The sequence below is a fragment of the Psittacula echo genome, assembly GCF_963264785.1.
Source record: "Psittacula echo genome assembly, chromosome: 6".
Lineage (NCBI taxonomy): Eukaryota > Metazoa > Chordata > Aves > Psittaciformes > Psittacidae > Psittacula > Psittacula echo.
Genome location: NC_137743.1, coordinates 57803679 through 57827841, shown reverse-complemented (window position 1 = coordinate 57827841; position 24163 = coordinate 57803679). Strand labels below are relative to the sequence as shown.

Here is a 24163-nt window from a genome sequence, read left to right as displayed (position 1 = left end):
ACTGCAGACATGGATATGCTTTTGTGTACCTCCAGCTGATGCTAAAGAAAATGGGAACCAGCCTAATAGCTGAATTTAAATCAAATTATAAGTAGTTTTATTCAATTTTGTTTCCATTTAAAAATTAATTTGTTTCAGTGACAGGCATGTGACTGCAAGCCCCGAAGACTGAAGTGCTCTTTATGTAGACAGCACACACACAACTGCATTGACCCTTATCTAGAGGGACTCTTTAATCTGTTAATTCAGTTTTTATGCCCGTTCAGTTCTTGACCTCTCTGACTCAACTTCAGGTTAGTGACACTCATGATGGTTGTTTCTGTGATGGAGACACCTGTCCATTAACAATGGGACTGGGCTGAACAACCTTTCTGTTCTCGTCCAGGCAACTAAACAGGCAGATGGTGACAACAGTTGGTCACCACTGATTGTGCTTGCATTTGAATTCTTGACCTAAAGGTGAAGGCCACTGTATCCCTTTAGGAATATGAGCCATCAAATTTAGGTTTAGTTTTGATATCTAGCCTGGGATGTGTGTGAAGTCAAACACCTCACAGATATGTGAAAGAAAGGAAGACATTTCTCCTCCATCTGTTCTTTCTTTTATTGTTATAGTTAACTCCGTTAACTCTTCATGTTAGCAGCCTCTTGCTTTAAAGAGTGCCTTGTGTTAGTGAAAATTAACAAAAACACACTCTCAAGATCCTATCTCGGGAACAATGCTTCATTTTGCTATCGTAAAACACAATTTTTTGCTTTCTCTTTTTTGTACTCTTCATACTGTTACATGCATAACTAGGAAACAGTTTTCCTGAGACAGTTTTTCCTATTAAACATCAAGCCCTATGATTCTCTTCCTAGGTACTCTCTGACTTGCCCACCTACAGCACAACATGACTTTTTCTTCAGTGTTGTTACACCTGTTGGTCTCTTAAAGTTTACTGTGTGTGTGTAACTATTGATATCCAGTACTGTGCCACTACTTCAATTATTCTGTGGCCTCTAGTACATAATTTGCTCTGTACCTTTCCTCTTTATTTGTAAAACTGTTTTGAAAGCCAAAAGATTTATGGCTTTCCACTTTTTCCTTGAATACCTCAGTCAAACTGATTGGGGGCAAGGAGGGGAGTGATACTAACCCATGATTTCAAAAGTATGAATATGTTTCTATTTAGATGTAGCAGAGATGGATATGCAAGTTATTTAGCCCTACAAAGAACTACCATCATGAGCTGACAAAAAAGGTCTCTAATAAGTTAGAAAATACCCTGAGGCTTATGCTGCAAGCACTGCTACCAGGCACACTGCAAGATTCTCAGTTGCTTTAAGTTGCTGATGGATCAGCAGTTTTATAGTATGGAACGACAGGACACAGAATTTCTCAATCTGCCTGTTTGATTGTGTGCACTGCATTTTATCTGCTCAGGTGGTGTCTGGATCTGTAATTTAGGTATCATTTCCAGTTTCAGTAGTTTTAGTCTTATAAATATGAACATCAGAATAAAGCAGGTTGCAAGATTAGAGGCAAGCATTTCAAAGCATATAATAAGAGGGTAAATATTGTTAGATGAGTTTGTGTTTGATGTGTGTTCATTAAACTTACTCATGTTAACTAACACTATGTCTGAGCTTAGGCATTCTCTGCTACTGAGCATTAGCCTTCTACTTCAGTGCGTACGTGATGGGACTTTCTGTGACTGCACCTTAGTTGTGGGGGGAGTTCTCTCACCAGCCAGTCAGTGCCAGTTTTCTGGGCCATCAGTGTTGCATACACCCACAGAGTCTGCTCTTGCTTTCCCATGCTTGATGTTGCATTATGGGAAGCACGTTACAGTAATTATACTCCCAACAGATCAGACCACCTATGAAGATAAAGAAGCACTAGCTGACAGATGTTAGTCATACAAGCTCCCTGTGGAATCTCACTAGAGGGCACTCCTGATTTTAGCATTAAAAAAGGTTGTCCTACCTTTACCTAACTAACTTTATTTTCTTTGCTGGTACGGGAGTGAGCTAACTGGCTGGCTTTGGAGACTCCACTATGGCTATGGAGACTGATAGACCTTTGAAAGAAAATTGTCTCTTACAAACAAGGAGGTCTTGGGAGGTGCTTTCATAGAAAGAAGAGAACTGATCCTTAAAAGATTGTAAGTATAAATGTATGGAGACATCCTGAGCTGGAAGATTTGGATACGGTACTTAAAATAAATAAAAACTAAGATCTGGAGTTACTAACTATTTGTGATTTAAATACATGTACGGGAAATTGTAGGGAAATTTTGCTGACTTTTCATACTGAGCATGCTGTCTGAACTGTTAGCATTTGCATGGAGCAAGCACTCAGCCTTCCTACTTTCTTAATAATTATTGCACACAGTTGAATGATAACAGGAGTAACCAAAATTTGGTCTTAGCAGGCAGAAATTACATTCAACAAGGAATTTAATGTCAGAACAAGACCAAGCTGCTAGAATTCTGAAGGGAGCAGACCCAGGTTTGCAATTCATCCGGAATGGTGACTAAGGGAAATGGGGTTTGGAGTGCCATTAGTGGATATACGACTTCTTTGGAAACAAATTTTGAGCTTTCAAACTCACTAGGAACTGCTAAACAACAGTGTCTTTTTTTGTTTAATAAACAGCTCATCCAGATGTCAATAATTAGGTGAAACAGTGCATCATCTTGATTGCCCAGTGGTTGGTAATCAGTGCAGAGCTGAAGACTGCTTTGTAAACAGCAGTTGGTGTATTGCAGGCTGCCTTTGCAGGAGCTGTGAGCCCTTAGAAAAGATGCCCAAGGACAGCAAACCAGCCAGCCACCAGCAAATGAAGTGCAAGCGTTGTGTTAGGAAAGGTGAGACAAGGTGGTGGCCTGTCTGTTCCTGGGAATTCATTACATGCCTGCATGTCCCAAGAAGGGTGATAAGGAAGATATGTGTGAGAGATTTGCAATTCTGTTTACCTTCAAAGTTGTAAATCAGTAGCACTCTCTTCTATTAAGGCTATATCAGGGGAAAAAAGAATGTGCTAATGGTCTTGCTCAAAGTATCATGTTCTTTGTGCTCTCTTCAAAAATTTGCCCTAGAATAAACTCTCTGATAAGGCCAAGGAGCCCAAATAATCTCCCAGTCTTGTAATTTTTTTTTAACAATTAAAAGTAATAATACATCATACTGGATTCTAGGCTTGTTTTCTCTCAGGATATCCATCTAAGTGAGCTTTTGTAGTTTGGCTTTGTGCATAGCTGAGAGAGATGTATTTAATCTAAAGAAAACACTTGTATGGCAATATACTTCATCTAGTTACTTTTATGTTACCTGTGTGATTGGGCTGATTGAGTAGCTTGTAACTTTTAAGTATCTATTCCCGTAACACCCCAGGAAAGTGTATTATACCTATTCCACAGCTGTTAAACAAGTTCATAGGAAGAACCTATGACTTGCCCAGGCTTCAATGGGAGAAATGACAGAGGAATTGAACGCAGCTTCTTGACTAGCACCTTGACTGGGGTTCCAAATAATGGATAAATTCCTCTCATTTTATTATATATGAAAAATATATACAATTGCATATGATAGTGTAGAGAACAAGGCTCATATAAATTACTGAATATATTACATAAAATATCCATGTCCTATGAAACTCAAGCCTCTGGAAAGATCTCTTCACCATATTTATTTTTAGCAATTTAGTACATTTTATTAACAAGCAGGTAAAATGTACAGTACCATATTTACATGCTATTTACAATAAAATATAAAATACAGGTTTTACAAATTATGGAAGAAACACTTGATAATGTAATAATTAAGGATTCTCTTTTCCCATGCTTCTAATTCTACCCAAGCTCAAATTAATGTGCTTCATAACATTAGCGCACAATTTCAGACATGTCAAGGAAATAGTTTTGTTTGCAAAAATGAGGAAGGGATTAAAGAGTCTACATCTTCCTCCAAGTCAGTGAAGACTCTGGTGTCTTAAGAAATGATCCAGACTTGCTCTATAATCAGTGGACAGGAATAGGTATCCCCAGAGAGCAATTTGTGCTACCCATTTTTTACTTCTGTCTTAGCAAGGGACAAATTGCTCTCTGAGAGCAGTACTCTGAAAGTACTGCTCTCCACTGACTGTTGATGGCACTTGGATGATTAGCTTAGGCTAAAGCTCTCTCTGAGATGGCTAGCATTAAGAATCCATACCAAAGTAATTTCTGAAAATGTGAAAGTGGACTCATTTCTCCTTTTGCTAAGGTAGGAGAAAAGGCACTGACCAAACCAGAAGTTTCTCTTCCTTTTCTTTTCTTTTTTTTTTTTTTTTTGTGCAGAGATTTTAAAAAGCCCAAAAGGATGACTCAAGCGTGTACCGTATTCTGTTGAAAGTGAATTGGATGAATTAGTTTGGATTTTTTTTGGTGGTGGGGGAGGGGTGTTGGTTTTTTTGGGGTTTTTTTTTATATAGCCTTATTTGCTCTTAAAGCATTGGGGTTTTTTTTACGCCACCATATATAAAAAGAAGATGAGTACTTTCTACCATGGGCTAAAATTTTGAGGAGAATTTGAGCTGTGTTTTAGGTTTTTAATTGTTGGGGTTTGGCTGTACCATCATATATATAAAAAAACCCAACACTTTTTTCAGTTCTTTAAAACACGATGTATGGATCTATTCCATACGGTATATTTCCAAACACATCTGTTATGAAACAGAAGTCAAACACAAAGAAGAAAGAAGCCAGGTCTGTACGATCTGTAACCCAGTCCCTACAGGCCTAAATTAATTACGCAGTTCAGCAAATACTAACTTTGTATATTAAGTTAAATATCTTCTGGCTGTTTCTGAAAGGGGAGCAAATGCTTTCAATTTTCTTAGCTGCTGTTGTACTTGTATAAAAGTTTGAAAGTAAAATTATTTTTTGAACTGATTTGTCTTTTTCCTTTTATATTGGACACAATATTTATTGTATCCTGTTTCTAGTAGAGCTTGAAATTAATTTTTTAACTACATTTCTTAGTGCAAAATCCATGACTGCAGTGCTCAAAGAAAGAGAACTGTTTATTTTTAGCTGAGGCTACAGAGCACACAGAGCTTTTTACACAGATTTCAGCTTTTTTTTTTAAAAAGCCACTGATGCGTGTGCTTTTTCTTTAATTGCTGTTTTAAAAAGTTTAAGTAACCAGCTTAAACCTTGCCTAATTACATACATAGTACTCAAAATGCAGTAGCATGAAACAGGATGCTATTTTGCTATCTTTACATTTTCAGTAGTACCATAACATTAATTTCAATTTTTTTCACTGGAACTTTAATTATTCTGCATGCATTTTATTTATATTTTAAGATCCCTATGATGTTTTATCAGCAAAGCTTTAAGAATCTTAAGGAGTGAGAAGCTCTTAGTAGTTTGTCATAATTCACCTGCAAAAATATGGATTCTTTATTTTTCCCAAATGACTTCAAAGAGAAACTTCCTCAGCCCATGAGACAGAATACCGGGAGTGCTGCTAACTCAGTCACAGATTTGGTAATCTGTTGATGTTTGTTTGGAGAGTTAGGGCTTCTTTTAGTTGTTGCAGTCTGTGTGATAATAAAGATTGTGCGGTCAGAACACTGCACAACAGTTGACAACTTTGTTCATGATATTTCCCACTTTTTTGCAGAGTTACCGATAGTTAAAGTACCCTTGGATTTGTATTTGTGAGTGAAAATAGCTCCAACCTACAGAGATGAAGTATAGGCTCAAAAAACGTAGACCCTTTGCATAGTAACTTTTCTTTCTCTGACTTTAAGTGATAGAGCTGCTTTTTATCATGGGTACTAAAGTGCTCTTTATCGTGGGTTTTATGATGTTAGTTTTAGGAGGATACTCCTACCTCTGTTGACTTTTAAATATCACACAAAGAGCATCATTTTGCATCACACTGATAGGTAGTGGAAGGAAAAAAGATTACAACTTGTGCAGAACCAGTGTGAAAAACAGCAGTTCTTGATGAAGAACAGTAAATGGGATACTTCTGGGACAGAATGTGTGCTTTGAGTACTGAGAAGGAATTCTTCATGACTAAGAGGAATTCTACGTGACTTCATGCAAAACATAGGTTTTGTGTTTTCTATTGAATTTCTGTTGATCAGAGTATGCTGGATAGTTCCTGGGATAATTAAACCTTGGACACAGAGACAGCTTTATTATGGTATTGTGCCTGCTTCACTTTTCACCAGAAATCTTTACCTTCAAAATAAATGTTTACATGTGTGTTCAGTATTTCTGTTAGGAAATGCAAATCTGTAGTAAGGAGGCCTGAAGAAAAAGGAATTGCATTTCACTGCAAATTTCAGAGAGAAACCAGTAGTAAATTATCTGACTATAGGTACTTTATGCAAAGTGTCAGTAATTAAGATCGTAGGTCTGTAACCTATGTCTTCGACTGTGGTTAATACTACTTGATGCCTCAGAATTTAGGTTTTCAAACTGAAAAGTCTTAAAGAAACCTGATTTCAGAAAGCAGAGAGCACCTGTCTTTTGAGAATGAGTCGTGTCAAGAAGTACCAGATTTGAATATTTGAATTAGTTCAATATTTCTGATATTTTGCCCTGGTCTTAGCAGCACTCAGACGTGTACTTGTTTTTAGAGAAAATATTTTATCCTGCTAAAATTGCTCCAACCTTTTTCAAGGAGGAAAAGTTTAAGCATGATTGTTAGTAGAATCACGATTAGCGCTTTTGTAGGCTCCCTTAAGTGCAGACAATGTTTCCTATTTAATATTTTGAATATTTGATGCAAAAATGTAAATTACTAAAATACTCTGCATCAGGTCTTCCATTTAGCATTATCCTTTCACACTGTGGAGTAAACTAATGAATTACAGCATGATTACATACCACATAATTAACTTTGTAATTAATATGCAACTGCCACTTAAACTAAAGTACCGCTTATAAAGATGTACGGCAACAGTAAATCAGAGGTCAGAAGTAGCACTTTGGAATTTTCCAAAGAATGAGGGTAAATGCAGACTCACTTACAGCAGCAGAGTAAGTTAATTAAAAAGCAGATTAATTGTGAATATCCCATTTAATTTTAAATACCTTAGCTGTTTCTTTTTCCTGAAGAAAGAACAAGTTTAAAGCCTAACTTATTCATTGTTTTCTTAGATGACATATTTTAAAATGAGCAGTTGTTTAGCTTTGAACTGTCCTGGTTGTGATTAGGAGACAGTTAGTACTCCTTTCTTGTCCTGCTACGTAGAAGGGTAGGATAAAACCAGCTGCTTTTTACTTTGAATTATTTCTAGTTTTCTGCCATGGTGGCTTTTTTTTTTTTTTTTTTTTACATCAGGTCAGTGAAACAAAGTTAGCCAAACCAACTCCATCCTTTGTCCTGATGGTTTGTTTTTAAGGAAGATGAGGATTTGTGCTGTCCTATTGGAACCAGTGAAGGCGTAATTTCAATCACTTCAGACAAACTATTTTTTCAGCAGCTGTCCACAATTGCTAGTGTTTCCACCAGCAGTGCTAATGCCAGCAGCCCTCTTGCAAACAGACAACATGTTTCCACAGGCATCCAGAGCAATGTGTTGGTAAAATTGCATGTCTTGCTGCAGGTTTAAAAAGTAGCAGCCGGAGACTTGTCGTTTCCCACATCCTTTTCCTTTTAGTCTGTCTCCATGTGAAATGCTGTTGACCATGGTGGGGAATTAAAATCCTCAGTGAAGGTGTGGCCAAACTGTCCTGGTTCAGACTCTTCTTGATCAACGGAAAGCACCATTTAATATGGTATAAAACATAGTATGCCAAAGGTTTGTTTTTATTCAAGTGATGGGAATCTGTAAGTATCTTCATGATTTGTTTTCATGAAATATCATACAGCATTAATACTCTGACAGCCCTTATAAGTATGTGTGTTGTTAGGAACATCAGCATAGAATAAAAGCAGATGAAATTAGTTCCCTGTCTTCTCCAGGTGGCATTCACAGGAGGGGTTTTAGATATCAATTGACCCCAAGTCACTCTTTTCTGTACTTTGCTAGCCTAGAAGTAGAAATGACACAGTTGGAGAGCTCTGTACCCAGAGGCCATTGGAAACAAGTGATACAGTCTTCAACACCTTTCTGCCCATCTAAAGGTGATGGAAAGCAGCAACTAGACCCTGCAAGTGTATTGGATGCTATGCATGCTATTCAATACTTCAGCATAATCCCCTTGTTTGGCTTGATCTACTGTTGTATATATCCTGCTTAGTGTCTGGTTAAAAGAAATTAAACAGATTATATATCACAATCAGCAGGAAATGGCTACCCTAAGCATATAATGCTTCTTTTAAAAGAAATAATATGTTTTGTTAATGTCTCTTTTGCAAACCAAACTAATTGTTTTGTCTTCAGCAATACATGGCAAACAGTTCTAACTTTAGAGCTTCTGTGTTTCTGAAACACTTTGATTTATATATTCAGTATTCGTGGTGCTCAGTATATTGTTGGTTGCTTCATCCACATTATGCTATTTTTCTTTTTAAATGGCTAGCTGAAACTTCTGACCTGGAACAAAGAGTGATAGATGCTCCACAGTTGCTCTTCGTTCTGGATAAATAATCATTCAGGAATAATTATGCACATCTCTCAGTACTCATGAATACCTACTGCCTGCTTGAATAGCTAGGAGGGAATATACACTGCCCTTACAAATCCTTCAGAATTGGCTTCTGCTTGTATTGTGTTTAGGGAAAAAATATAAACAAACAACAACAAAAACAGAAAAACACCTAAACAAAAAAATCAGAAATCCAGAAATGTTTGTTTTCTGTTTGCTGACTTTGTTTTTCTTCCTTGGTCAGCTTCTCTACATGCTAATTACTATGAAAATTGACATGTAAGAGAAAGTATCCTGAGTTACACTCCAAGAATAAAAAAATGACTGGAAGTAGGGTATGTACCCTAAGTGGAGCATAACCTGATGGAACTTGCAGGGAGTTTTGTCATTTGAGTTTTGCGTGTCGCTTCGTGGGTCATAATATAAGGAACACATCAGTTTTATAATAATCGAATTTTTGCTTTAGTGGGGAAATTAAGCTTTAGGGAGATGTCTTTCTGAAAATGATGTGCAATACATTCATGGAGGTTCAGTTCTAGGCTTTAGGAACAGATGCTTCTGAACTAATCTCAGCTGTCACATTTCATGCATAAACCCTGGGGAATGAACAATATCAGGATTCCCTGGAAGAATTCCTGGAGGTTTAGCTTAATACTCTCCCCCAGGGAAGCATTCCACCTACTGACTTGAGAAATACTTCCAGGCCTTCCTGAAGGCCTTCTCTCTAATGCTGATCCAAATAAGGCCAGAGGAAAGATGACAAAAACCATATATTGCAATGCAGTGGGGCACTGAGATGGCAAGGAAAAATCACATGGCCTCAAACTGTTGCAGTGATCTCAACAGAAGTGAAATCATGAGATGATTTTACATTAAAGATGGAGAGTCACCAACACCTGGCTGAGGAACAATCACAGCTCCATAATTATGATTGAGCTGTAATAGCTGGCATAAATGCAGATGATTTAAAATATAAAAAAATTATTATCTTGTCTAGCAAAAGTCCACCTTCCACCTTTCTATTTTAAGTATTTCAGCGACTATTCAGAAAAGCTTTTATTAAAAATAAATTACAATAGGAATAAGTAAAAAAGTCACTGTTGTCCAAAACCAGAGATGCTTGTGATGAATACTTCAATAAACTCTGTAACTGTAGGCGAATTGACAGCTCTGCTTTTAACATGTTAACAACTTTTCTTTTACTCGTAATATATAAAATATGTTGGGGTCATATGAAGAAAATCAGAGAAAACATTTCCTTAAGCCTCTGTTAGAATGAGTTGCTGTCTAAGCAAAAGATAAGGGAGGGGGTTTTGCAGCAGTTCTCCTCCATCTACATGGATTTTTTTGTGATGAGATTATAATATATGTTAACATTATGCTGATATGGACGGCTCTAGCCAATAGGCTAAAATTGTTAGGTAGTTTGTCTTTTTGACAGATCTTGTCTCCATGTCTAGCAATTTATATGACCTTCCAACTCTGATATTTTCCTTGCCACTGCCTGTCCTAAATGGCTCCTTTCTATGTACTGGCCCCACTTCATTCTTAGAGCCTGACAAGGCAGCCCATGCTTCGTTAAACCTGTGAGGAGGCCCACTGGGTCACTGTCGGTGTTAAATACTGCTTTATTCTGTTGAGTGTTAAATTGTTTGCTCAATTCTTGAACATGTTGTGTTAAATGACTGTTTTAAGCTAATTTAAAAATTCAATTTCTTGTAGGGAGGGACATGGTGATATGATACAAACCATATCCTATTTCCAATTATTTTCCCTTTATAATTTAGTATATAGGATGATTAATAAAAACCTAAGCCAAAGCTAGACATGTTCTGCATGATAGCTGAATTAAACTGCAGAATGCATCTGCTAAATGTCACTTGTGCAAACTTTTCTCCTGTGTTCCACAACACTTAGGATTTGTTGTTCAGCCTTGCAAGAAAGTGCTTACGTGCATTTGTATGTATAAATTGTTTCTTTCGGAGTATTTCTTCCTGTTATATATCTGCACATGTATGCTTATATATCTATTTGTGTGTTAATTTAATCAAAGCCTTATAAATAGCAGCTTAGTTGGTTTTCACAAAGAAAGATGCTTACTAAAAAAAGTTTATGCTAGTGAATTATTTTTCACAGACCAGTTAAAGCTCTTGGGAACTTTGCTTCTTAGACCCATCAGAGGTTTTCTTCCCATAGCATTGCAGTTGCTGTGCAGTCCATTGGTAATTCTCAGCTCTTTAATAGGTGTGTCATATAAAAAGCACTTGCATTATGACAGTGAGGTTTAAAGAAACTTGAGTCACAGGTAATATAAACCAGTCCTTTCTGTAGTTTTGACCAAGTCTCCAAACAGAATCTAAAACAAGGGAGAGAGTGAAGATGCAACTCTGATATGCTGAGTCTGAATGGAAGGAAGCAATAACTAACTGATGTCCTTAGTGATACTTGAGAGACTTGAAAAGAAATGACAGTCATCCTAGGAAATGGGTGTCTAAATTGGTTTTAAACCATTTTAGAGAATTAATCTCTATTCCTGGCATCAGCTAGAACAGGACAACATACAGGATTTTTTAACATATTATTCTTCTTATGATAGACAAGGAAGGAAAGACTTGTGTGTTAGGACACTGGTGCTTACGTCAGAGTTCAAAATTGCCTGTATTATCTAGAGAACATGCAACTGGGCTCCTGTGATGCTTCTCTGCTTTAGAAGAGACTGGACTATCAAAACTGTAGTAAAGAGCAAGTTTGGCTTTCTAGAGCAAAGTCAACCTTTGAATGAAATACCTTCCCACCTACCATTTTTGATGTATGTAATTTTTGCTTGGCAGTGGAAATAAGTCACAACATTGCTGTATGATGTCATATGCATCCCCTAAATCTTTTCAGGCCTACTGATGGCAGTAAGAAAAAAATTTATGTGCAAGCATGGAAAATAAAATGGAAAGAAGCTTGAAAATAGTATGTTCAACAGATTTACAACACTTGCACGTGGGTAGCAGGTCATCATTCTGTGCAGGCAGGATCCACAGACTTTGGCTGTTATCTGTAGCATTATGGCATATTTTCAGGGGCTGAGTTGATCTTACAAGGAACTAGCGCATAGCATTTTTACAGTTACAGAACTGGCATTGGTTTCTTGTTTATTCTTAATGAGTTTAATATTGAATAATTAGGGTAGGTGATTAATAAACTCTAATCCTTTTACTAAATATCTCACAAAGATCTTCATAATGCTTTAATGATTGCAAAGGAAAGTGATTCATTTTGCTTAACTTGTACTCTACAAACTTTGTGGCAGGGTCTTTTTCTATATAGATTTTTTTTTTTTACCCTTGCTTGCTGATACAAATGTCTTTCAGTCCACATTTTTTTGTGTCTTTCTGGGCAAGCCCAGGTCCCTAGATCTTCAAGTTATGGTCTGTCTACATATAATGTGGCTTAACTTCTTGCTTGCGCATACAGCTTCCTTTTTGAACAAAACCTTATGGAGTCAAGAAAGGGTTCATGCCCTGATTTTAGATGGCCATAATACCTAGTATTACAGTAATACCTCTGTTTTTGAGCTGGTAAGAAAAAGAGAAGGCCGTCAAATAATTGTTATCCTTCTAGAGAAGTAATACTTGAAAAGAGCTGAAAAGTCATGCTTTCTCCTACGGTATGTCATAGAAGTAGGAGGAAGATTGGATTTTGTCATGTTCTCTATTACAGGATATCCCACTTGCCTGTACATCTCCAGTGTTTATGCCAACCTGTAAAATCATTGGTGAGTTTTGTTCTCTTAGACTTTTCTTTTAAAAGTATTCTTACTTGCCTGCAGCTAAGTTAAGGACTTGTTTAATTGTTGCTGCTTTGCTGTTTGCTAATAGGCAAGAAGTCAGCTATTGGTAGAAGATGCTTATGGGTGTTTGCCTGCCTCTTTGTACAGTTGGAAAGGTGAAATTACAAGCTGAGAAGTGTAGAGATAGAAGATAGAGCACTCAATTATTTAGTACTTTACTGTCTGCTTTTTTGAATACCACTGATGCCCAGGGAAGAAGAACTAAGATTGCCTAACTCTTAACCAGCTGAGAGACAGACAGCATGGAAAGGTAAAGACAGTAGAAATTTCCTTATTCAGGACTGGTGAGTGTCTGAATATATTTTGAAGGACAGAGAAGCCAGGTTCAATTTTTTTGCCCATGGAGAAGGTAGGAAAGGCTGGCTCAAAGAAGTCCTTAATTTGAAGTAGTGCAAGTTAGTGAGGTATTTTTTTGTTGGGAAGGAAGAGCTGCTGTTTACTACATAACTCTGCTTTTGTGGCTTAGTTTCTGTCAAGAGAAGCAAATTCAGGAAAAAATAGAAACTCTCACATCTGGTACTAACTATCTGAATTGGTTCCCTTGTACCAGTCAGGACAGGAGTGAATAGGCTACGCCTGCAGCATGGCCTGTTTTGTGCCAGCCTGCCCTTTCCTTTTATATCCCTGCTTGGATCAGCCATGCAATAGACAGGAACCTTTTAAATCCTGTAATGGGGCACAGTGGGCAGCTAGGCTTTTTAATAAATGAACCATCTTTCAGAAGATATCCCTCAAATTTCAGTTTTAATGAACCCCGATTACTCAGGGGGAAAAAAAATGGGTTAAAATGCAGCCACTCAAGTGTGATAAAAATCAAGAGCAAAGTCTGAGGAGAAGTTGGATAGGAGCAGTTTTATTCTCTGCAAGGTTTGAAATTGTCACAACAACATGTCTGTCCTTGAGTTCATCAGAGCCTTTTCAATGGGGACACTTGTTTCCTTTCTGGGGAGCCATGCTTTGTTTCAAATAAGATGTTGCACCAACTCCTGCCTGCTTCAGGCTTTGCTGCATGGCTGCTCTGCCACCTTTGTATGCGTGTTGCCAGCACATCACATTTGATCAGAATGAAAGTCACTCCAGAGTACATCTAATCAGGCAGGGCTTCAGAACAACTTGAAGGCTATAAAGCTGACCTCTGGAGGCTGTAGTGTTGCCGCTGGGAACAAAGAAGAAAAGTATGTAGGCTTTTGAGGTCTGTTACACCGTGTTGTAATAACCATTTAAACAAAATATAAGAAAGGAAGGATATGAGTAGAAGGAAAGAAAATGCCATCTGGACTTAAACTGCTTTTATCCAGATGTCATCTGGATGTATGGTGTAAGTTTATCAGGTTAATTTAATTCTATAGTTGGAAGTCTGGCTCAGTGTTGGAAACTTTGTCTTGAAGTTGCAGGAAGAGTAGTATTAGATGCTTTATCCTTATAGTAGTACTTACAAAAGATTTTATTATATCACTTTTCATTGTTTATATTAAACTAGCATATGGTAGCCCCAGTCTCAACTGTGATTTGCATTAGTCTGTGTGTTTGGTGGAGATAGCACCTACCCTGAGGGGCTCTCAATGTAGTTGGAAAGCCAGAAGAGCTGAAGAAGTCAAGTGCTTGGTGGTGGTTAGTCAGGAGAACAGCTCAGGTCTCTGTTCACAGGGCTGACTTTGCCCTGCAGTTACGGGAAAAAGCTTCTGGGCAGATACTTTATAATAATGAAGGTGGTATGAAAAACACAAGACAAGTCTAGGTGTTTTAATTTATGGACCACACTGTAAATAATTCATTAGCAATAGTGAGTCTGTTCACTTTGTAATAAAAATGGGAAGTCTGCCTGCTTCAGTTTGTAAGACAGCTGTCACTCCTAAGTTGTCAGGCTCACTCCTGCCCTGTTCCAGTTGAAACAGCAATGTTGATGATGGGAACTGTGCCCTCCTCTTCTTAACAGGGGATTCTGAACGGATTCCTAGTCTTTTCCATTGGGGTAACTTTTGTTCAGGCCCAATTTAGCATTTGTATATTTGCTGCTTTGAAATGCTCAAGAGAATTTTAAACCACCTGCCTGATACCCGATGTTGTATTCTGCCAAATGCCATTTCAGCTTGCTTGTGCTATCACCTGAGGGTGAGACACCTAGTGGAGGTACAGCTGACAAGATCTGTGCTCTTAGTAGAAATGCTACTAAAATCTATTTCTGATTATCCCAAGAGCTTTGTGACCTGAGCAGGTGTCAGATCTTTAACCATGGAATTCATGAAACCCTTGAAAACTGAGTTGTCTGTTAAGATTCTTTGTAAAATTAAACTTACTACATGGTAAGTGTAAAATTCTACCTATAAGGTAGGTCTGGGACACTGGCAATTCTCAAAGACCAGTTTCTAGATATAAAGGTCCTCTCAAGTGATAAGATTGTGAGAAAACCCAATAGGGCAGATGATCACGGGTGTTTCAGTTAAAATCTTTCTTGAGGGCAGCAGACTTTGGTGTGTAAAGGTCCTGCAGTGTTTTCTGATCTAGGAGTCTAGAAGAATTTCTACCTTACTGGAATTATGGGCACTTAGAAAACAGGAAAAACAGAGACTACATTATATATGGTCAAATAGCAGGGACGTGTGCAGCGTTGAATTTGTTGGAATGAAGGCGCTGCAGTTGGAAATAGTTTTTAAATTACACTGTTTTCAAAATCAACTATAGGATGTCAAAAATATTTCTAGGCTTCTTCATAATGTTTCAGTAGCAATGGATCAGTCAGTTTGGTTGGGTTTCAGGTGCTTGTATATTAGCTGTTGAGACTAACATAAACAGCAGTGACATTACAAGTCTCCCAGTATATTGTGTTCACACAGTGCTTCATTGCATATGTACAAGCAGTTTTCCTTGAGGGATACACAGTAATCTTGTTTTGCTTGTCCAGTCCCAGAGCATGTGACCCAGACTGTCAGCAAGGTTTCTTGTAATTTAGGATTTGGTGGTGACTTGAAATATTGGGCATTTGTCTGCAGAACAATTCAATAAGACCAAATACCTTGGGTTTTAATGTGTATTACACTGGTCCAGAAGGATTAATATGGATGGATCTCCAATCAGCTGCTTTAAAATGAAGATGATAAAATAGAACTCACCAAAACTGTAGTTTTGGTGTGTCTAGGTGTCCAATATCTTTAGTTTAAATTATTTTAAAGAAATGGCAGCCCCCTGCACTATATTGTCAAAATAAGCGGGGAGTTTGGGAGAAACCACATTTAGGTAACCACTGAAAGCAGTGCAGAAAATGCACTTCGGCTGCCAGCGACTACTCTGTTTCTCTGGCCAAAAAAAACCATATCCAATTTCTACCTTATTTCTTCAGCTACATTTAGCTTTTACAGGTTCTGCTGGTCCTCTTGGAATTTATCTTGCTTCCATTCTGGAAGGCTGGGTAAATCTTTGCTTAAATTTCATCAGAACACATCAGGATAATGGCAGATATCAAAGTTATTAGAGCCTGCATCCCAAAGCAGCTATTCAGTTGTTCTGTTCTCTAGAGACTTTGCTGATTTGAGGGTAAACCTGCTTTTCTTTCTCCTCTCTGAAGGAGTGATGCATTCCTTAGTGGCTTACCAGAAATCACTGGTCTTGGGAGCAGTTTCTTAGCTCTCATAGGAGGAAAGAAAAAGTGAATAAATCTTACGTTTATAGGCCATAAAGAGAAATTACTGTCTACCTTTACTGTATGCCTTCTTCTCAATGCTAAACTTACTGGAGAAAAGAAAGCAGCCCAAATCTATCCTCATTCCTTTATTGAGTGCAGTGTAGTTTGAGGATGGCGGATTGTTATGTTCTTTCTGTTGCCACCCAGTAATGAGGAATGTAAGTTGTGATGATACAGCATCACAAGAAGAAATCAGCAGACAATTTCCTTCAAATGCTACAGTTCAACTTTCAAAACATGCCTTGTTTCATCAGATAAGTAAGAGAGCGTTCAGTGTCAGAATGCAAGTCGTTCTCATTTCTAATTCACAGTGGGCTTGAGATGTTTCTTGCTAGAAGCATTTCTTTTGGCAGGCCCAAGAGGTTGTGACCTCTGTTTGTTACATAGCAGGCTGTCTGGCTTAAGAGAGATGTTATTGGAGCACAGCAAATGCAAAATAGCATCTTCACTTTTTGACAGGTTATTGTTAAATTGTTAAAAATATTTGCTGCTACTGCCATCCCTCCTCTAAATTTTCTCCTTCTGAGGTCATCTTTGTACAGGTCAATTGGGTTGTTACTGTTTACTCTGGACCTTTAGAAAATACTTAAATTAGGTTGTCTTCTGTGGCTCATCTTTCAGGTTTTAAGTAACTTGGATGAGTATGTCCAAACCAGTTGGCTTTCTTTAGTAGCTGATAAACGTCTAGCAAGAGCAGGAAAAGTTTATAGATCATATGTATTCTTTGTAGCAACTCTATAGGCTGAGCCCTTAGAGTGCATGTAAGCCAGATGATGTTAGCAACACTTCATGCTTACTGCAGTAGGCAGACACAAAGGGTTTTCAACAAGTACTTCACATCTTACCACAGAACCTCTGAAAAAAATGAGCTTTCATTAGGTAAATAAGCAAGCATCACATGCCAGAATGCAAATCCTTTTCAGTTCTTACACTCACCCAATTTCCTCTGCAATCTTCCCACTGAGCCCAAAAGGTGGGAATAGATGCTAGATTCTCTCTCGGTTTAAGAATTTGAAATCTATCAGGCAGGGGGGTTTTACAGCATTGTTGTATGAATGATCAGGGACACTGGTTAGGAAATTATTTGAGTGCAACCCTGCAAGCTTTTAGGGATGGCTCATTTGCTTGTAGATGTCCCAATGAGGATTAGCATTTCTTACCTGCAAGCTACAGTACATTTAATAAACCACCGAATCAGTGGATTCTGCTGTGGAACTGTCAATGTTTGTTCTAGCAGATCTGTCTATACTGGAGTGCGCAAAGCCTCTGAGAGCACTACAGCAGGTCTGTCAGCTCTGGCTCTCCGGTAGCACACTTCCACACACTTTTGCCTTTAATTCTGTGTTATTACCTCTTGCTGTTTTAAACTGCAGTGTCCTTTTCCCTCCATGCTCTCCCTAATGATAACAAGCTGACAGAGCTGATGACACTAGGAGCTGGGTGGAATGCAGGGAAAACAACCTGGTAATATAAGCATGCAGCAGGGCAATTACCTGAAGCTGTGATCTGCAGATGCTGCTCTCCGTCTGAGGAAACCAGTCATTTCAGCCAGCGGGCTGGAGGTGAGGGCTGCGAGTGCAGGAAGGCATTCCATGTGCTTTACGGTTAGTGGTGGCTAATGCCCAGCTTGTCCTGGCTCGAAGAAGCAGTCTCCTTAGCTAGAGATGGGATATTTTCACGTCCCTGCGATACCACTCTTATACGGGGGGGTGTAAGTATTTTTATGTCTGTACTTTAAGCATAGGTCATATCCCAGCGCTGGTGTGCTTCCAGCTAGCCCTACCACCTTTGCTTTTGTAATCAGGCTGCAGATGTGCTTCATGATTGAACAACTTCTGCGCACCGCCGCTTCTCCTCCCAGAGGAGTCCAGCAGGCTTGCTTATGCAGCCGTCATGCTGCCTTTTTCTTTCCAAAAGCATGTGTGGGTTTGCTTTTTTGTGTTCATCTGGCTCGCTGTTTGTGCCTGCAGATAATGGGCTCTCTATATAAAAATGTTCCCAAGCACACGGCTGTGAAAAGTTTCCTTAAGCCCGACACAACCGCCACCCCATGCAGCTCAAGACACCATAAATGACAAGAACCTGCTCGCCCCTCGCTGAAGCCATGCAGGCGCACACACACGCTAGCTTGCTTTCCCCCTCTCACAGTCAGAGATGATAGAAAGTCTTCTGGGGATTACTGCACATTTGTAGAGCAACAATGGAAAGCAGCACAGCACAAATATCTATTCTTCCTCACCCAGCATAACAAACGCTGCTTTGTCTCACATCTGGCCCTTTTTAATAGCTCAAAGCCAACAGCAGTAGCTATTTAGCAGCTTATGGTAAATAAAGCTTTATTAAAACAACTTCCTTTTTCAAGTGTTTAATGACTAAAACAGCCTTTCACCTTTTTTTTTTTTGTTTTGTTTTGTTTTTGTTTAGTACAACAGTATCTGGCAGGGGAAATAGGTGTTATGGATGGGTATTAAACTTTTCCCAGAAAATAATATCACTGAAAATTCTGTTATTGAAAAGCAAGCTGAAAGACCTTTTACTGCCGTGTGAGGACACGGGCCGGTGCCCTGTGCCCGGTGCATGTGTACGTGCTGAGCTTTGCTGTAGCGGTGCACTGAGGTCTGCCTCCAGGTCTGAGCGTTCTGCGGGTTTTCATGTGCCCTAGCCTAATGCCGAAAAGCAGAATTAAGGCAATTACGGTATTCATCTGTGCGTACACACAAAGGTATGTTCCGATAGTCAAGAAACAACTTCTTTTAAGAGGTGTTAAATGTTCAGGAGAACTTCCAAGTGGAATTAGGTGGGGTTCGTCGCTGGACCGCCACGTTTTATCGCCAGGATCGGGCGCTGAGGGAACCGATGTTTGTGAAATTTGCCGTCGGAGGTGGCAGGCTCCCCAGAGCCTCTGAACTGTGTCAGACTCGTCTCCCCAGGGATCCGTGCTTCCAGGACACGGAAAGCCGCTTTTCCGGCCCGCACTCCCTCAGGGCGGCGGCGGCAGGGCCCAAGGCCCCGCGGCAGGCGGGCGGGCGGGCAGGCAGCGGCGCGGCCCTGCGGCGCCCTCTGCCGGCGCGGCGGGGAGCGGGCTCCGCGGCCCCGGCTACCCCCACGGCCCTCTCTCGGTGCTTCCCGCCCGGCTGGCGGCAGCTTTGCTGGGGCCTCCTTACCCCCTCTCGGCGCTGCTGCCTGTGGCCCTGGCCTCCCTGCCCTGCACTCTCCTGAAGTCGTTAGCCAGCGCAGTTCTCTCCTGCCCTCCTCTATCTTGCTTGTTGCTTGCTCAGTCGCTTATTAGATAGAAACTAACTGTCCTCTTGCACAGCCCTCAGCACACTGGAGACACTCAGGAAATTATTATTTTTAACTGACTCAGCCGTATTAATCAGCTTCTGTCCGGGGCTGGGCTGGGCCTGGGAGGGGAAAAGGGATGTTTGAAAACTGCTCTATTGAATTCCTGCTTAGGGAAGTTTCCTTCTTTTCTTTCACCTACTTAGTTATGCTTGTTGACTGTGTGTCTCTTTTCATGTCCTCCTTCCATTGAGGGGTTCAAAACGGCTCTAAATTGTTAATTACAGCAACCACGGTTCCCCAGAGGGTGGCTGGCCGTGTGTTTGTCACCTGTGGAAAGGGAAACCCAGTGTAACACAGTGCTGCTGGCCCTCCCAACACCTCTCACAGCAGCCTCACCTCTATCCTCGGAAGGTCTGCCTTTCTTTCTGTGCTCTTAAAATGGCTTTCTGGAGGAAGGATTATTTGTTAAAAACTTGATTTCTAAGGAAATGGTGCAGGCTTGCCCAGGTGGGGGGTGGGAGGCAGTGCTTGCTCAGGCTGTGGTGCCTGTGCCACCCTTGGCTGGGCAGAAGGTGACGTGTTCCGGTGGGCTCTGCTTTACTTGTGTTTGTGCCTCATGGTGAGGGAAGGAAGTGTGTGAGAGGGGAGAAAGAGTGAAAAGCACCATGTGAGGACTGTCTAAACTTGGGGAGAAAGTCGGGCTTGGTTCAGTTGGTGATTCAGGTCTCTCTTGGCCACAGGTGAGCTGGTTTCCATGGTCCGTTGGTACCACAACTCTTCCTGTGGATGGTAGCCCTGGCAGCAAGGAAAGCTCATCCCAGAGCAGAACTGAAACTACACTTACTTTCAAACTGCAGTGCATCTTTAGATGCATCAGTGTTTTGAAGCTGTGTTTAAATGTTTGCATTTTTTATTATTTTTTTAAGAGGCTGTTTAGGCTGCCTTAGGAACTAACTGGCAAGGGACCATGTTTTACTACATTGCTCTTCTTAAAAGCGTTATTGGAAGTCCAATTTTTGACGCAATAATTGCAAACTCCTAACTTGAACTTTCAACCAACACAGAGTATAGCAGAAGCTTGTGAAGATCTCATACCCTCTACATAATTTCATTCTTTTTTTCAACATGGAAGAGGGTTTTGTGGTAATGGTTTAACAAAAAGATTCAGTATGTTTAGGGTTAAAAAAGAAAAGTAACAGGTCGATGCATCTGTTCCTTTAAAAAACCACATTCTCCATTTTTGAGACATCATAAATATGTAAATGAGGGCTCTTTAATTACTGCCTAGGGCTATAAACTCGCAATGCTAGAGGGGAGGGAAGGAGGAAGGCAAAGAATAACTCACTTTTTTTTTTTTTTTTTTTTTTAAGCAAGAGACTCAGAAAAGGCAGCAGAGGAATGGGGGATTTTTATTGTTGAATTACCAGAAGGTGCTGGGAGCACTTCTTTTGTTTATCCTTTTAGATAGAGTTAGCATATAAAGCAGTAGTGTACGACCTTCCTATGTGTCGGGGAAGTACAGGGTGAAATTCCCTTTTCCATCCCATTCTGCCAGTACCTTTAATCCCTATCAGCAACATCCCCTGCTGTCTCAAGCTGCTCCAGCACCTGAGTCTTAGCGTGATTTCTAATGCGGGTGCAACAGAGGCTACCAAGGGACCCTGCAAAGTCATTTTCACTTGTGACCTGATAAGCACTCGACACTTAACCGAGTAGAAGTCAGCTCTTACAAAAAGGCTGGCAGGGCTGAGTATCTTAAGCACTATTATTTTTGGGTAAGGTGATCTTGCTGCTACTTTCAAACCAGTGTGAGATTGACAGAAAGGGCAAGGTTTTATATTTCAGGATGTGAACCAGACCAGTATACAGCAGAACCTGTATAGAAGGTATAGTCACTGGAAACAATTCTGCTGGTATTTTTTCCAGGTAAAATGGTCTGGTGTCAAAGTGCTTATTCTGCCTTTGTAAAACTTCATATCCATATGATAATTTTCACTTTCCACATCTAATCTTTTAATTCTTGCTGAGGCCTATGAAAGAATAATTTCCAGATAATAATGGTTTCCCACTAATAAGCTCTGCGTTTTTATAACAGAAATTACTTAGAGCGAGTATGCTCACTGAAGTTATTCTATTTGATGCTTTTATGGTGTATGTGAGCGAAAGGTAAAAATTATTCTGATCGAGGTGAGGCAGGATATTTCCAGTACAAACTGTTAATGTCATTGTATGTGTGTGGTGAGGCTTCATATGTATAATTCTGGCTGTTTGGTTCATGCAACGAATGTTCACTGCCTGGGGGAGTTAGTGGGCTGAGGAGCTTCTCTTGACCAGAAGAGAGTAACTGAGCTTGGGCTGGTGAAAATAGCAAACCAGTGATATAAAGGGCTAATAAGTGTCTGTCCACGCGATGAGGAGGAAAAAGTGGAAGGAGCCTGGCAGAGTGAAAGGCTGTTTCTTCCAGAGAACACTTGTGACGTGAGAACAAGTGGAGTTGAGGATGGAAGTGAAAATACTTCTAGCTACTAGGGGGAAGGGTGAGAGTGCTTTTTAGTGGAAGCCATTGGGTGCTAAAAGCAGAACTATTTTTGTGAGTGAATTTGATTAGTTTACAACAGAAATTGTATGGCATGTCTGTGTAGGAGAACAGGGGACCGCACTCCCAGTCCTGCCTTCAAGAGCCCCGTCAGGCTCCAGCTCAGTCATGCAAGTTAGTTCTGTGCACCCTGCCCTCTGCTTTTCCAAGTGGGCTTTGAGAAGCTATACTGTGTGGGAGAAATGACAATCTGGACAAGTACAATAGTAAGCTGTGGTTGAGGTAGCTAACCTTCAATTTTGTTTGTGGTTAACTGGAAGGCAGTGAGTTGGGGTGACATTATATGTACAGTTCATAAATCAACATGCAGGATACTTTGTTGGCATGAGTGACAGTACATGAATGCAAGTCATTGTCACTGTCTCTGTAAAATCTCTCTGCAGTCTCCCAGCCCTGAACTATGCTGCTAGTAACACCAGAAGCAGCTCCTGATGCTGCTAGCCACGAGTGCTGGTATATCTGGGTTTGCATGTCAGTTTACGTTTCTCAAAATATTTCAACAGAAATGTATATGTATGTATACATTTGTGATTGTTTTCAGCATGCCCTTCTCCATCTGTTGTGATGTTCAATTAAAATGCAGATAATGTGTCCCAGCTTGTAAGATGGATCACCGCTGAATTGGTGTCATGTCTGGGCTAGCTTATCTCTTGATGAATACCTCTGCTGTCCACTGAGACATTAAACTTCATGACTACTGAGGTCTGTTTGGGGGTCTTACAGGCAGATAAGACTGTGTTAGTCGCTTTTAATAAAATATATCAATTTACATTTGCTAAAGGACGTTTGGATGGTATTTGCTATTGAGAAGGTGGCAGTGGCATAATCAAAAGAGAATACTTGTATGTGAAACTGGCTTTTCCATTTCGTAAGTATTATAATTTATTGACAGGAGTGCTTTATTGAACCCTCTTGTGTCTAGAGCTTGGAGGTGAGGAGCTTGAGCTGCTGTTATAAGACCTCATTTAGCTGTCTAGCAGAAAAGATTTCTTTCCCTGAGTCTAATCTGGCAGGAGCCATGAAGAACATTATCAGCTAGATATAGAAATCTCAGGCAGCTTTGGTGTGTGGGATGCATGCGGATGCTGTGGTCTGGAGTCTGTCTCGCCCTGACAGCCATGCAGTCAGGATTCCCACCACCAGGAACACTCTTTCCGGGAGCTGAGAATGGACAGTGAGACAGTGATGGACTTGCAGAGGTGTTTGAACTCCAGGGATGTTGAGTCGCGTGTACTAGGAGTGGTGAGTGCCAGCTTCCCTAACTGAACAACTCTCTGAAAAATTTGCTGTCTCTTCTGTGTATGTAGGGAGTGGAGAAGAGTTTTGTCAAGGACAACTGTTTGAATAACTGTTCAGTGCCACTGAAGCAGTTCATAAGGGAGAGGTTTCTGTTCTAGTCTAGGATCTTGCTTGTGCTGGTGTAAAGTTTCACATAAATGCTGCATTTGGGTATATATATCTCTGAATCTGTGCCCAGTCTCTGTTCATGAGTGTGACAATACAACTTCTTAGACTGTACTGCTCATGTCGCAGGAAAAGGATACAGGAATTTGTAGGCAAAGGCTGCTTTCATGTTCCGGTACAGAATATCTGTGGCTTCATTTCCGGTTTAGATTCCATGACAGTGATTGAAACAGCAGAGTATACATATATATATATGTAAAACATCTCTGTGCCCCTGGGAAGTCAACTTCAGAAAAAAAGCACTTAAAACTGGTCAGCTTATTAAGTACAGGCTGAAGTCTCATGCAGTTCTACGTGAAACATAAGTAAGTAGAAGTCATGGTACAAACAGTTTGGTAATATGAATTATGGACGGAACCTGTTGATTAGTTGTTTGCTTCTGTCTTTGTGATCTACTGTTCTGCCACTACACAAAAAACTGTAAGGAAAGGCTGGAGAGATGAATGAGTAGAAGGGTCCTAGTGAAATGCAAGCCATGCCCAAACCAGGAGGCTTACTTCTGCTTCCTTATGCTTTTAGTGTCTTACTATTGGTCCAAGTTTGAGTGGCATTTTGGCCATTCCTGCCTTTCAGATCAGTAGAGCTGTTTGTGTAATGGTTAACCCCTTACCCCAGTCTAAACACATGGATAAGAGAAGGGTAAATGGTGAATTCAGCATGATTTGTGCGTGCTAATTTAGCACCTACTGTTTCCCCTTTTTGCAGGTGTTGATTCCAG

The 24163-nt window shown here is 40.0% G+C and overlaps 1 protein-coding gene across 1 annotated transcript in view; it reads left to right on the top strand.

The window, feature by feature from the left end:
- Window positions 1-24163, top strand: part of ZMIZ1 (zinc finger MIZ-type containing 1) — a gene marked incomplete at its 3' end in the record, with an annotated part of 221336 nt that overhangs the window by 45218 nt on the left and 151955 nt on the right.